The sequence below is a fragment of the Coturnix japonica genome, chromosome 1 (genome assembly GCF_054131305.1).
Source record: "Coturnix japonica strain WE chromosome 1, WE-NBRP24, whole genome shotgun sequence".
NCBI lineage: Eukaryota > Metazoa > Chordata > Aves > Galliformes > Phasianidae > Coturnix > Coturnix japonica.
This window is the reverse complement of record NC_140663.1, coordinates 88,977,910-88,994,159: the sequence shown is the minus strand read 5'-3', so window position 1 is coordinate 88,994,159 and position 16,250 is coordinate 88,977,910. Positions and strand designations below refer to the sequence as shown.

At 35.7% G+C, this 16,250-nt stretch overlaps 1 protein-coding gene across 33 annotated transcripts in view; it reads left to right on the top strand.

Moving 5' to 3' along the window:
• Positions 1-16,250, top strand: part of ROBO2 (roundabout guidance receptor 2) — an 862,058-nt gene that overhangs the window by 533,084 nt on the left and 312,724 nt on the right. The gene's annotated exons all lie outside the window — the stretch shown is intronic.

Below are 16,250 nucleotides of genomic sequence, written 5' to 3'. Positions count from 1 at the left end.
AGTCTGTGTTTGATGAACCCTGAATAGAGTGGAGATGTCAGGTAAAGAGGCAGAGTAAACTGATGTTGTAGATTGAGCCATATGGAAATGACTGCTAGCAGTTTTGAAAGCTTTTGTGCTGTGTTTTCAAGAGACTCTTGAGGTTAAAGTAAAAGAAGACCGAAAATATTAGGCAACCAAAGGTTACTGGTTTTCTAAATGATAGTATTATGTAGTCTTTGTCCTCAGTTAAATCTACATCATTCTTCCAATGCACACCTCTGCGTGATACTGAAAAGAATACTGTTCTACAGAAATGGTACAGACTGCCCTATTATTACCAAATTATTCAAGGCATACATTTGTTCAGACTTAATGATCTCAGTACATCTTTGGGTGAAAGTTCAGACTTCTGATTGACAGTATTTCTTAAATATTAATTTCTATTGCATTAAGTAGACTTTTTTAGTAGCATTTGCAGTTTAAATAAAAACACTTTTCTCTGAACATACAGGGAAAACAGCCAGCACATTCTACTCTGTTATTATCTAAGCAGTTTTATTAAAGATTGGGAGTATTTTAATGGCTATTCTTGTAAACAGAGCTGGAAATAATGACAGAATTTGGTAATTGCTGTTTTGGGGTGCTTCATATGAGCACTGTTCTAGAATTTCTAACTAGTCCTAGTCCATCCTTTAGATGGTCAAACAACTAAAACTTGCACAGTGTTTTTTTTAAACGATTACCCCAAATGAATTTTGATTCATGTAGCATAAGTGAAGCTTATGTAAACAATTTGAAAATAAAATATGTAGGAGTGCTATAAGATTCCCAGAATTGAAATAAGACTTGTAATTTTTTTCTTCTTAGCTGACATGAAAAATGGCAGACCTTGTACATAGTGCATCAATTGTTAGTGCTGCAGTATGAACTCTGTGCTGGACTTCCTGTTAATCATCAAGTGTCACAGAAAACAGTCAGTGCTGAAAACAAATGATCTGCACCTTTTATTCTTCAATGTGTGTGTATATACATATACATATACATATACATATACATATACATATACATATACATATACATATACATATACATATACATATACATATACATATACATCTACACATTTTTATATATAAAATATTGTGAATATTGTCACAAGTTTTTAAAACAATCAGAATATTTAAGACTTCATTTTCATCTCTACTCATTCAACATAGTACATCTCTTAAAAATGAAGTGATTGGATCTCAAAGGAGGATCTTTGATTCTTAAGTTCAGATACTCTTCATCTCAATAAACTAAGCTTGTCTTAGCTCTTTAAATTACTTATTTTGAATTAATACCTGTTCAGTTTGTCAGCATAAACTCAGGTATACATTTTAATAGAAAAGGAAAGCTACTGTGAATTGCTAATTGCTTTTTCCAAAAAGTAACAGATTCTCAAGTAAAAACAGTATTTTAAAATAGCATCGCAGTCCTTAATAGTGTAAATTATTAACTCAGGATCTTTGTCTCTAGAAGGCTAATATTGTAACTTGTACTCCATATCAGGAAACATTTAACTACTGCTGAAGATTCTGGTGCAGGTGAATGCCTCAGCACAGGAAAGGTTTTCTTCCAATATTTCTCTTTAAGATAGAAAACTGAAAATTCATGAGAAAGAAATCTGTCAGCAAAGAATTTGGCCAACCTGCATGTATATCATATTTAGCACTGAGAAAAGTGAGAGAGCAAAAATGCTACAAAACTGTTTTTCCATCAGATAGGATAGCTACTGAAATAGTGTTTTTTGTTGTTTAATAACTTTCTTGCTGCGATCTGACTTGTCATTTTTATAGGTCATTGAAGACCTTTCTTTTCTTTTATTCTGCATAAGTATTGAAAAGAATGCCCACACAGAGAGAAACTGAAAGGAAGTGGTCTCAAATGTAGGTGTTTTCTCTTGTGATCAGAGCAATTTTTTTATAATAACGTAATGTTCATTTCTTTAGTCAGCTGTGTGGTTCCAAAATTAGTAGTGACCCTTCAGATTTCAGTTTTCTATGGATTATTTATGTTCTTAACTGAGCCTTATAACATGATACCAGTCCTTGATATGTTTTCAAGTAGTACAGAATGCTAGTTGGTGAGAGAAATGTATATATGTAATAATTGAAGCATGGAACTGGAGTGAAATGGCTCCAGTATTATTCATAACTCTGTTTTGATATAAAGAATATATGTGCATCTGTAATTTGGGCATAAATAGCTGATGCCCCAGAATATGCACAAAAACCTCCTAATCAGATAAAGGTCAGAAGATTGATCTTGAAAAAACAACTCTATGGTCAAGGGGCCAAAAGTCTCCTGACTGGAGAATTTCAGGCTCTCTGGCATTTTGTCTTTGGGAAGGATTTGAATTTGCCATATGCAGACAGGGAGGTTGAACACTCTCTAATGTAGCACTGTGTGATATTGATACTGAAACAAGTGTTCCTCAAAGCATTCCTGAGGCTGGATGTCCCTGGTGGACAGAGGTCTTGGGACCTAAGGCCTTGGCTTTGCATTGCCCATTAGCTGGCCTTAGGCTGCTGCAGCATGAGTTTCCTTTTCTGCAGCTAGTTGTTTTGGTCCTTGTCTGTAAAAGGTGAAGAGGATTCTGGATGGCATCAATCAAATACCTAGAGGGCAGATTTTGAGGCACAGCCTTTTTAATGTACAGGATCTTCACTTCTTCTGTCTTCTTCAAGAATCTGTATCTCTTTGAAAACAGCAGATTAATAACATATGACACTTTAAGTTCTAAATACTTTTGATTCCTAGTTTTTGCCCTGAAAGAGAATGGCTTTGATGGCAATAGAGGGACATTATGTTGCAGCAACTCTTGTTCAGAGTAACACCTCCAGTTTGTAGGGAAATGCTAGTCTTTGAAAATAAATAACAATTTTGATATTTTTTGAATTTTTAGCTGGTTACTGTAAGGTAGTTGGCAGTTCAGTTGTTTTGAATGGACGTTGCCTTTCTTCTAAACTCCTAAAAGTGTTTAGCCCTTAAATATTTTAAGTTTCTGTGGGAGACTGTTATCTATTATATAATAACAGAGAAAGAAATGAGCTTTGTAAGTAGTATATTTTGTAATCACTTTCTCACGAAAAACAAATATATATTTTAAGCAGCATACTTATATCAATGTGATTCTCCTCTTTTTGTCTAGTTTATTTTCAGTGCTTTGTATTTACGTATTGCCAGCCCCTGGGAGACTGAAGGTTTGACTTAATTCCTCCTATGGCTTGTTTTGGCTTGTTTTTGTGTTTTTTTGGTTTTTTGGTGTTTTTTTTTTTTGTTTTTTTTTTCAATTAAATAATAATAATAATAATAATAATAATAATAATTACCGCTTAACAATTTAGACACTAACAAGTAAAAGTTCCAGGCTTTTTTTTTTTTTTTTTTTTTAAGTCAAATTTTGAAAACCTTCTGTAATTATTGGCACCAGTCTTGTGTTTAGCTTTTTATAAAACCTTACATTCAGCAGCATGCTGGAATATATTCATATGTAGATAACATGACAGGTACTTGTGATTGACTTGGTTAGGCTTCTGAAAATGGCCTTTAGCTTGTCTATTGTTCAGTTGATTAGTGAAGTTTAATAGGTTTATGTCAGTGATATCTGACTGAGTGCTCAGTCCTGCTCTCTGTATAGAAAGATTTTTTAATATTCTGCATGTAAGAAATCAGTATATGAAAACACAAACTTCTAATGTAATAACAGCATAACAACATATTGTATGAACATTATGCAGCAAAATAGATTCAGCCATAGTTTGTGTGTCTGCATTGCAAGTCTGTTGGAAATTTTGCTGTGCTTCTTCAGGATACAGAAGTCTTTTATGTTCTCAAGATACACTGTGCTAATATTAGTATCTCAGCTCACTAACTCATTTGTATCAAGTAATCAGTCTCATCTTCAGTTTCTGCCTTTATTTCTAGCTTTTTGACAATTCTCAAACTTGACATTATTTCCTCTTGTCTAATGATTCTTTAACAGTCCAGTGGGGATTATAATTTTTCCCCATCTAATGACGAAAGGGGCTATTTTAGTCATCATGGTGCTCTGAAAAAAAGCGAGAAATGTGAAAGCATCTCTTTATTGTCATCTTCAGTCAACAAAGTTACTGGTAAATAGGAGAGAATTACAATAATAAAGTATATCTTTTTAATAAGTCTTGTTTATTTAAGTACCAGCAAAAGTAGGCAGATGATAACCTCATGTGCTACCTTTCCCATTAATGTAGTAAACAGCAGTATAAATTTAGGTAAGTTATACAGCTATTTTGCTCTCTGTATCACAAAAGATTTAATACTAGAGTGTTAAGTTGGTACTGTTTCTTTCCTGTAGTGATCTCAGTGTGAGGCTGACTGGGCAAATCACAAAATCTGTTCAGTTTAGCTGTAGATAGATTACAGGCCTGAAAGTTTTGTCCTTGTACCTGCTCTTACCATCTGCAACTTACCTTTATTCTTCCCTTAGCTCTAATCCCTTGTTTGTAAACAAACACTCTGATGAACTGAAGTTCTGCTAAGTTTGTTATCTTATTTTTTTTTTTCCTCCTTCATATTGCAGGTACAGTGGCAGAGAATGCACCTTAAGTTCATAACACATTACCTAAAAAAAAAAAAATTAAAAAAAAAAAAAAATCAAAAAAAAAAAACCAAAAACCCAACAACTTGACGTCACAAGTAAAAGCTGAGGCTTTTGTACTTTGTTCATTTCCTAAATAAAGGTCCTTCTGTGCTTTTGCCTCTTTGGGTTCTGATTAGCAATAGAAGAAATACCACTACATCTGTACACTCAGTTTTGAAATCATAATTCGGTGAATTAACTTCACTTCCCACTTCACTGATCTGATTAGAAAATCTCCAGGGCTGACATTACTTTTTGAGTTTATTGAAATACTAGCACATTCTATTCCAGGTAGTAAATTCTACTTTGCTTTTTCATCCTCCAATCTCTAATTTTTAGTAATATTTAAAAAGCCAGATAAAAAGAGTATTGAATTTTTCCCAATTGCCAGTTACATGATCTAATTACACATATTGCTGACAAGGACTGCAGAACTGTTATAGTCTGAAAGATTAGTCTGGTGGAAATGTGATACAGGAGTAGAATAGCAAAAGAGACAAACAGGAAACAAATGCTCATGTGTCTCCAAGAATCTAGGCTCATGAGAAAGACTCCACAAGGGAAGGATCTCCAACCAGAAATTCTTCCCCAGTGGCAGTCAGCCACTAAGAGAGGTGCAGCCAAGCTCCATTCCTTTTGGTCACACAGCTGAATTGCCTTCACCTGTACTCCCATGGCTGAGCTGGTCCTTTTCACAGGTCAGTGGCATTTTAAAGAAAACAATTCCATCTCAGCTGAAACTAAGACAGAGTGCTACTTGGCTGTGCTCAGGGACAAGCTCTTACCTGTTCCTAGAACTTAGTTAAAGAACTGAAATGGCTGCTTAGTGGTGTGGCAAACAGTGAACTCTTGTCTGCCTTGTGAAATCTATAAACACTGAGCTCTCTTGGCTTAGGTAGGGTTGAGTTATTCTTGTTGATTTTGTAAACATGTTTGTTTCTTTTACTGGCTGTGTTTCAAAAGGAATTTGTGACTCCTGTTTATTTACTGAAAGAATGAAGAGCCTGTATTGATTAGGGAGTTCTCTGCAGTGTGTTCTGAGTGGAGGGAAATGGATTCCAACAGTAGTTAAACAAAAAGACAAAAAAAAAAAAAGAAAAAAAAAGAAAAAAAAAAGTGGAGGAAGCAGTGTGCTTATAGAGGCTTTCACGCATCCACTGTTAACTCTTTTTTTTCACTTAGTCTGAGAGCAAACTTTCCCCTTTACTAGGGCTATATTTTTTACATTACTCAAAGAAACATTCAGCACTAGAATATGTTTTTCTACCTTTTAATTTCAACTCTAGGTCAGATTTAGTCAATCCAACTTGACGTGTGCCTCCTTGTCCGCAATTCAGCTAAAGATATGGCATTTTATTCACTGCTAATTTTACCCATACCATGGAATGGTTAAAAGGGAGAGCAAAATATTTGCATCGCTGGTTTGCCATAGTTCAGCTTTTATAAACTGGATCAATGTCTCCTTTGCTTACAATTTGTAAGAGCTATCCAGATGTAAAATGTTTCCAGCAATTCTAAAGACTTCTTTTTATTTCCTCGGCATCACTGAAATTGTGGTTTTGAATTACTGTTTGTTTTGCACAAAAATAGAGATTGCCAAGGGAGAAGTAGAAGGGAATTTTTAGAAGGAACAGTCTCTGGTAGCTGCAGAATAGTAGTGTGTGTGGGTCACACTGAGCTGAAAGTTGCAGCTTGAGGTTCACTGTGCTAGGGAGATAAAGTTGCTCTAACTGGAGCCCATTTGTAATTAGATAAGGAATACTGACAGGAACAGTGAGTTAGTGGCTCCCCTCCAAAGAGAGCTATTGACTTAACATTGGGTTTTGCATGAGATGGTGATGCAGTCGATAAAAGCATCAGGCCTTGTTTGGAGCAACACTGCCGATTACTCTCTAATTTGCTGCCTGGAATTGAGCCACAGACATTTCAGCCTTGTGTTTAGTGTTGATGAGATCTAGAACAAACATTTAATCTTACATTTACTAGCAAACCACTTGTAACAACGATGCAGCTAACAAAAAGCTAACTCTCTGATGACTTTCCAGCAGTAAAACTTTTTTTTTATTTTTTTCTTAGCTATAACCCATTTCAAAGATACAACTTGATATGGGTTGTTTGTTTTGTAAACTATAGCTCAAGGCAATCTGTTGTAACCTTGATGGCTGACCTTTTTTGTAAGGTACAACTGATGTTTATCTCTTGACTAAAACATAGCATTCATTTTCCAAATTACCTTAGTTCGCTAAAGTGCTCTAGATGGAAAGGGAGACCTGCTCACTTGTATGGTCCCATTGCTGAGAGTCCGTGTGACTGCGGGTATCTGTCCATAGCAAGCAATTTGCAGGATCTTTTCTCCAGCCTCTGCCTTTATTCTTTGTCAGATTTCTCACCAGTAGTTTCTTTTCTTCTAGTCTAGAATGTTACAGTGCATGTATATGGTGATGTGTTTTGCCTCAAATGAGGAGCACGGGGTAGTAACTTTTTAGATGAAGCTTATCTCCAGGTTTTGTGAATTAGCAAAATGTCAAATAAAAAAATTCAGGAGAGGAGGGAAAAGTGTCACAATGTTTTTTTTTTGGTTTTTGGGTTTTTTTTTTAAGTCTTTCATTTGTATGACTTTATGCATTTGTATGATTTTACAGTGGTTCTGTTTCCAGGAAATTGGATAGTTCAAGTATCTAAAAGATAAACCTCATTCTATTCTTCTATTCTCTAGCAATTGTAACTAACTAGCTTGAAGGGATTTGGTACCAAAAATAAAGTAATGTTGATTTAGGAAATAGTGGTTATTATAGTTTTTAACTTCTTGGCTTTTCATTCATTCACACCATATATGTATATATATTTGGTGTTGTTATCCAGTGTTGATTTGGCTCCTCTGCAAGTGAAATATCCAAACTGCTAAGTGACTACTTAGTAAAGCATGATATGACACACAAAACAAAGTTCCCCTAACTATATTTTAAATACTTCAGAAGAAGTCAAATAGCATTCATGCAGGAACCTTGCCAATTCCATTGCAGTTGACTGCTGTCCTCCCTCAGGATTAGGTAAGCGAGGAGGTGTTTGTCCCATATCACTGTTCTCGTTTCCAGTTATGTGGAAAAGAAGAGGAAACTATTCAAAAGCCCTACTTTACTCAGTATTCAATTTATTAACTGTATGGGTTCGTTAAGGCTGTAGGATTTGGTCACATGGCTTTGTGAGTTTGTGTCCAACGCTGCTAATAATGATTCCAGAGCTAGAATAATTTTGAGATGTTTCATTTCAGAAATGGTGTAAAGGAGTGGAATCATTTGGAGCCATTCAGCTGAAATTCAGAAAAACAGCATGAGTCAGAAGAAGAAATGGGGCAATAAGAAGTTTTGAAAGACAGACTATACTGTTCAAAAACATTATTTGCATTTTGTTAGCAGTTCAGGCATTCTCCATATGCTTTCTGCATGTCAGAAGAGATAACATAAATGATAACGAAATAGCTCCTGCTTCCTTTCCACTTGCATTACCTGTGTACAAACCAGACCATAAGATTTATTGGAAGTCTTGGGCATACCTGAATACAGGAATCATATTTCTTAAAATTCAGATGGGAATGACACATGATTCTTGGGGTCCCTTCAAACCTGAGCCATTCTGTGATTCAGGAGAAGAGCCTTTTGTATATGAAATTAGGTTGTAATAGAGACACGGAAGAGTAGCTGAGAATTTGCTCTATCAAATAGTGTTACTGTGTTCTTTTTATCTTTGTAGTTTCTATGAAAATAAATAGGAAGCATAACTTTCAGAGCAATCTACATGTATTCTTAAAGGATATGTGCATGAAATAAAACCTACCAGTTCATCTGGCAGTCCAGTCATTAAATATATCTGTATGCCAGACAACAAATTAATTAATGACACAGTCTTATCATTAGAATTTATGCTTTTTATTCCTCTTCTCCTCTCCATACACAAACACTTCAAGAAATACTCTGAGCTAGTCATGAAAATTCACTTACCAGTGACATACAGCTGCCTTCAAGGTGAGAGGGAACTCTCTACTAGCACCTGGACTACAGTAAATAAGTTTATCTAATACACTGAAACTTTGAGTGTAGGTAGGTATAATATAATTAGATAAATTGGAATTTGGACTGGATTCTCAGAATAAATGTCACATGGTGAGGGAATAAAAGGACTGAATGATGAGAGGACTTCATCAAATAATCCAGTAAATGAAGTGCTGTTGTCCTCCAGCCCTAAAGTGCAAGTTGAATACAACACTATCTCTGATTCAGTCTCAATTCAAGTTCACGGGCGAAAAAAATCCTGTTTATTAGCAGGCTTTGAATCTGTCCCTGGGAGGGAATTGTCATCTTTCGAATCACCAGAACACTTCCTGGTGCACCTGTTTTTTCCCTGGAGGACTCTCAACCATTCAGGGGGCAAGTGATCTGAAAAGATCAAAGTCCAAACAAAGCTTCTGTAGGGGCATGAACAGAAGAAGCAACTGCAGTGCAATCACAGTGAAGTGTGATTTCCTCTGAGAAGATTCTTCAGTCCTCCATAGGTGACAGCCTTAAGGAAGACTGTGGAAGGAAGCTGAGTGATGCTTGGCTGAATGCAGCCTCGTGGTGGTTGGGAGAGAGGATGCACAACCACGTGGGTGCTCCTCAGGTAGCAAAGTGAGAAGCTCGCAGACTGGACTACATTGACAGTGTTAGGACAAAGCACAGCCTCTAACTTTACTGTCTTCTTGAGATCAGTACCTTTGAAGCACTGAGAAAACTTTTTTATAGTAGGAACTGTTGCTAAAATTCCTGGTTCTCATAAAAGAAATTTTCAAGTCTAATTATCACACTGAGTATCAATCTCTACCAAATACTGTCAATTTTCACTTAATCCTCTATGACTGTGGCTTTATTCTTGATATAAAGATAAGTGTGCTGTTCTTGCAGGGTTACTTTCTGCAACCTTGTGATAGTGAACTGTATCAAATCTTTCTAAACAGCTGTGTGCCCTGAATGCCTATGGGTAATTAGGATACTGTTTGTTAATGTTGGTATAAAGAATAATTACTCTAGAGGCGTTAATATTACTGGTCAACACACCTGCATCTTAAGAGACAATGGTATTAATTGTTAAGTGTGTGGTTTGTTTCCCTTGTGCAGCTTAGATAAGCCTACTTTGCAAAATCTAAGATTAGCAAAGCAATTAAGCTTTCTTTCATTTCTTTATAGACTGGAAAAAGAGAGGATTTAAATTTTGATTTCCTTAAGGGAGGGGGAGGGAAGGGAGAAGGGAGTGTGGCAACCATCCTCATCTGAGTTAGTTTTGAAGAAACCATGTTTATTGGAAGTATCACTTTTTATCTTGTCCTATCTCCACCCTATGGCGGTTTTAGTTATCAGTTTGTATCATTTGTACCATCTGGCATATTAGATGGATTTTGTAGATATTCATCTAAAATATGTTGTCCATGATGCTGAACTATTGCATTTTGTTCATTGGTTGATACTTGGTCAATGCTTGTACCTGTTGATACAGGAGGAAAAATGACTTGTATCATCATCATTTTCTGTATGATTATATTGTGTGAAGTTTAATGTGAAAGAGGATAAAAGTGCTATCAAGAATACCTAATGTTGATTATAATACTAAATCATAACACTGGAAATGTACAGCTCTGCAGTATTTCTGAGAGGCTGTTTTGTTTTTTGTTTTTGTTTTTGGTTTTTTTTTTCCTTCTTAAAATCCCAACTCCCTGCTGTAATAAAGAGGTGCATATAATGATTTGTTTTGCTTACAGTGAATGAGGGTAGCATTGTGTATTATTCTAATGAGTACAAAATTAGGAACACATTAACTGTTTAAAATCAGTATAAGAATATGATCTACAAATGAAAAATGATACTATTTGCACAATGTGCTTCTTGTACCAAGTCCCCACTAGATAGTTAAGCCAGAAAAAAGTGTGTCTGTAGGACCCTAAACTGCAGACAGTTTTGTTAGGAAGTAAGCTTATAGATTAAGTGACTTAATATTTATACTTGTAATAGTGTTTTCTCTAATCAACTCTCAGGTTGATAGTTTAAATCTCAAACACTCTGTAGTGACGGTTGTAGCCAATGCAGAAAAAGATTAAATCTGAAACTGTTGTAAGTATATTCATTTCAAGTTTACTCTGAAGACTTGTCTTGGTTGTATCAGTTCTCCATATCACAACATTATGCAACAAAGTGTTTGGTGCAGAGTCACAGTGCACTGCAGAGCTGTATGTCCTGTTTTTCTAACAGTCTCACATGAGTTCTGATTCTCCAGAAGACACACAGAGATGTACTACATTTCCCAGGAGCTTCCACATGATCTCCAATACCACGAGGGTGAGGAAGTTTTCTGGGTTCTGGCAGCACAGTGAGCAGTAGCATGGTGGTAGTCTTCCTGTCTCTCCCACTTGAGTTATTAATTGTAATTCTCTTATTATTATCTTACATTCTTTTACCATTTATAGTAAATTTATTCTCTCTATCCTTATCTTAGTCATTTTTCTTTCCTTCTACCCAAAAGGGGACATAGGGGTCCCCTTGCCCTGTTGTGTTTGAAACCACAAGATCAAAACCCAACTTAGAGTTATTTTATTTTAGATTATTAAAGCTGTACCCAGTTACTCAGAGCTTTTACTGCTACCTTTCCTTCTGTTTGCTACTGCCATGTTCTTCTGGCAAGTGATAGGCATGGAAGAAGACTGCTCATCCTGGGTTCTGTGTGCCCTGCTGTGGGTGGCAGCTTTCTAGGTGAGGGGCTGTTGCTTCTTCCAAAAACAGGCTGGGGGAGAGAGGTGGAAGGGCCTGATAGGCAGAGGAAGGACAGCAGCTTGGGTTGAGAATTAGCATATGGCCCATTTTTGGGAGTAATAGGGAGCAGGGGGCTGCCTGAAAGAAGATTGACTTGCTGATCAATGCAGTATTTGCATTGTCTGAGACAGTCTCAGAGCTCTGGATACAAGGGCAAACCTACAGAAAATGTTTCTGCTTTTAGAAACCACATTCCACAGATGTCAGTGGAATAAACCTCTTTTTATGTCTTACCTGCCTATTTAGTCATAAAGATTTTATTTTTATTATTAATTATTTTAGTTACCTCTTCTGGCTGACACAGTGTTCCAGTGCAAGAGGTATTTTCACATAAATGATTTCATTAATTGTATGTGTATATACATACACACACACCATTTATATATATATATATATATATATATATATATACTATATATATATGAAATAGATTGAGGAACCATTGTATTGCAGATCTTGGTCCTTGCATGTTGTATTTCTTATGTTTTTAGAAATACATTTTAGCAATGGACATTTTTCTCTGTTTAGTTGCTTGCTCTCTTTCTTGTAACATGGTATTCTGTGTAGATCCTTCAGACCAGCAGGAGGAAAAAGTACCAGTGTTGCTGTCAGCAATTATGTGATCTTTGGCATGAGATCAGCAAGTGGCTGTGTATACAGGAGAAGGCTGAGCAGAGGCTGTTTCCTTGTCTTGCTGCAATGTTCCAGGACTGCTTTTCTGTATTATTTCTTACTGAATGTGCAAAGTATTTTAAAAAGCAAATAACCATCATAAGAAAATTCTTTTGGTCAGTGTGAATTTTTCAGAATTTCATTTATCCATTCTTTGATTTACTTGATTATTTGTAGTAAGACAGCTAAATTTAATAGCTCAGATACATTTTCCAGGTAAGTGCAGCATGTTTTCAATGATCAGTAGTTCCTGGTATTTGAATATAAGAATATGCAAAAACTATAGTTCTGTGATTTATCAATTTCATCAAGTGTTCTTTGCAATCTTTCCAAATCTTTTTGATAACAAAATCAAACCACGTGACAGCAAATCTGCATGAAAAAGCTCTAGGCTCTTTCACTTACATTGTAGAAGCACTTTATACTCCTCAGAAAGTGTGTAAAGGCAAAGTTTAGTGATTTAACAAGGATACACTTCTTGCGATACAAAGTCAAAATGGAATGAAGTATCCTAGTAACTGGAGAAGTATGTCATTTTACATCTCTGAAAGCTACTTTATATTTCATTTGCAGCAGGTGAAGTTGCAGTTAAAGAACGTGACTACCCAACCGTGCAATGCTTCACTTAAAGATCTGTGATTTGTAGCTTATTCAACCAGAAATTTCTTAAGACAAGGATAATCACTCTGAAAGCAAAGCACACAAAACCTGACCTACTAGCCTCCTTTTTTTTCCCCCTTCTTTCCTTTAAGCTTTTATCTCACAATTCATCTTGTGGGGGAAAAGGAATTCTATCTATTTTTCAGATAGTGTCATAATTTATACTCAGAGTGCAGCAGGTACGTGCTGCTATGTTTATTTTAGCCACAAGTCCACATGCAGTGGGTAGAGATCAGAACAGAGAAAGACTGTTGTTGCCAGGTATGCTTGGGCCATTGAGATGAAACTCAAATGAACTTATTGAAAAGAATACTTTTCAATACTTATTGAAAAGAATAATGGGAATGGCAGGAAAATAAGAAAATTTCCATTTTCTCCAGAAATGGTCATGTATATTTCCAACAGTTTTGTAGACATTGTGCTGCAGGGATAAGTTGAGATAGAAACCACTGTTTCTGACATAGCTGTCCTCTGGAAGGTATTTGAAAGCTGTATGGTGGTTGGGCCCTTGGGTGGGCAGTGTTTATTGTCACAAAAGCATTCTTTCATTGTTCAGTTGTATTGATCATCAGGAAAAGATACCTTTTCCTGTGAGTGAGGACAGCACTTTGCCTGTTCTGGGGTGGAGTTAATTATAGAAATGTTTCAATCCTTTTGAGAGGTCAGGGGGAAAAAAAAAAAAAAAAAAAAAAAAAAAAAAAAGTAGAACTATGAATAAAGGTCTCATTTTAAATTAGAAGCTAAGACTATATTCTTTATAGAGCAGTATAACTAAAATGCTTATGATTTACCTCACTGATAGGTGTTTGTGAGATGAGGAATGAATTTGTTGATTTTCCTTGTGTGTTCTTGGAACCAGGATAGGTGAAGTACATTTGCCAGCTAGTGAATCTCCAGCACTCCTTTCCAGAAATTCTTGTTCCTTGTGTGTATGTCAAATTTACAATGTTCGTAATGTTGTGACTGTAATAATCTGAAAATATATGATGAAAAAGAAACAACAACAATAAAAGGAACAAAATCAATTCAAACAAAAGGACAAGTGTGAGACTTGTCTGGATTCACAGTCCCACTCTGAACCAGGTTAGATCATTTTTCAGTATGCGGGAAAACAGTATCTTTCATTCTTGAAAAAGCAAATGCTTTCTGTTAGTGCTCAGCTTCTTCTGTCTATTCCTATGCCTACAACTGTTTTTGAGGTCCTTGACAGAACTGACTTGAACATTCAGATTTTACCCCTCCTAGCTACGGTGCATCTTTTAGTTGTCTGAGTCCAGTAATGTTGCAGGCAGAGGCTTCAAAAGAAGCTTGTGATTAGAAATGTATTTTGCTGTAAAGCTAAATTTTGCTTTCCAGCTTAAAATGACCCATCTTTAGTTCATATTTTGCTAACAAAAAACAAACAAACAAACAAAAACAAACAAAAAAAACAAAAACAGAAACAAACAAAAAAAAACTTCAGAAGATCTTTTTCAAAATATCTATATGTATTATTTGCTTCTTGCCTTGCAGGTGTATTTAGTAAAGAGTTTATAAATAGTATAGAGTACTGCAAAATTTCTCAGCGCATAGTTAGCCCTGATTTGTAAACTACCATGTTTCAGTCCTGGGTCTTAACTTTGGCGGAAATTGCTAATTGTACAGTTGCTTCATGATGTGGCTAAATGTCCACTAGGGATTAAGTCGAGATCACAAATCTCTTAACTCATGACCTCAGACAGACATGAACGTTGGCCTCCGGAGACGAGAGGCTAATACATAGCCCCACTGCTGTCATCTACCCATTACATTTTTGTCCTCTGTAAAATCAAGGATTATCAGTGTGCTAAGTTGTTTGGTTTTTTCCTTGTTTGTTTGTAGTCCTACATAAGTGTGAACACCTAATAAGTATACAGCAAGGAAAAACAAGAAAATGTGGATCTAAAAATGTGGAAATGGAGTAGAGAAAATTTATAGAGCTCAGTTAGGAAAACATACAACTTTTGAGCGTTTCTGACAATTCCATTCACTCAGACAAACTTCAGGAGTTCCAGGCAGTAACCAGTTCCTTTTATAGTCAGCAAACAAATTGATTGCTTTTGAGATTGTAAAACTTATTCTTGACAAGAAGGATTATATCAAATCCTTACATTTCTTGAAATATAGTATCAGTAAGTGAGACTACTAAAATATGCTAAGCATGTATAGTAAAAGTTCTACACATGTCCCTTTATGAAAGGTGATGCAAAGCACAGCTGTGGAAATGACTCCTGTCTTGGCTAAAATGATTATAACAGTGACCTCAGCAATGAGCTAAACAAAACATTTTGGAATTCTCACAGATGATAGTTAGCAAACAGCACTATGTTAATGTTTATTTGAAAACAAATATTGTAGTATGAAATGAAGACTAAATGAGAAATGAGGGGAGGAGAGAAAAATGTAGGTATGTGTTACATTTTTGAGGAAATCTGTTATGTGACCCTTTTTGTAAAATTGCCACTTCAAAAACACTTCAGCTAATATGTTTTAAATTTTAACATGAGAAGCGAGCTAAAGAAACAGGATGATCTGCCTTGCACCATTGGATTGGAGATTATGTAATAGCTTATAAGGAAAGAGTTACCTCCTTAGAATATCATCCTAAAATCTTCCAGGGTGCTTTCACGCAGCATGTGTTTTCCACAGTGCAGAGGCACTGCACAGGACCGCTCTTGTATTTGCATGTCAATGTGTGCTGCCCTTGTTGGGGAGGCCTGTAGGGAGCAATGGATGAAATGAGCCTGATCCCATCCCAGAGCTGAGGTTCCTGTTGCAGCACAGGGAGGTGTTGCTCCTTGGTTAGCTTGAGGTAAAGCTGCAATTTAAACCAAAACAATGGACATGCCTTTCTCATTTTTGCATTTAAAGTGGCTGTCATGAGAAAGGCTGCTGTGAATAGTAGAGGAGGTTTAAGGCAGCTATTAAAGACTTTTGTGTTGTTAAGTAGAATGAGGTCTTTTGTAATTTAATAATGTTACTAATCTTGCAAGTCATTTTAAAAAAAAAAAAAAAAAAAAGCTTGATTAACAATTTGAACTTTGATTTATGATTTAGGAATTTACTGTATATTTCATACTAGCAGAGAAAATAAATTCATTAAATATGAAGAGATCTTTTGGAAATGTTCAAAACATAATGACTGTGTTTCTAGAGTCTTTAGGACACTTGCCAAACCAAAGCACTTAATCAAATCTGATTGCCATGGAAAGCAACATTATAGACATTTCACATTTAATGTGCAGACTTTTGTATCATTTTTAAATATACCTTTTTTATTAAAAACTCTTTGGAGATAAGAATTTATTTTCCTGTCAAGAAGTGAAAACTGTCTGAATGGATGGCAAATTCCCTACAAAAGAAATCTCACTTTGTTTTCCCAAGGCTGTATGTTCATTTAAATTATGAATTTCTAAGAAATC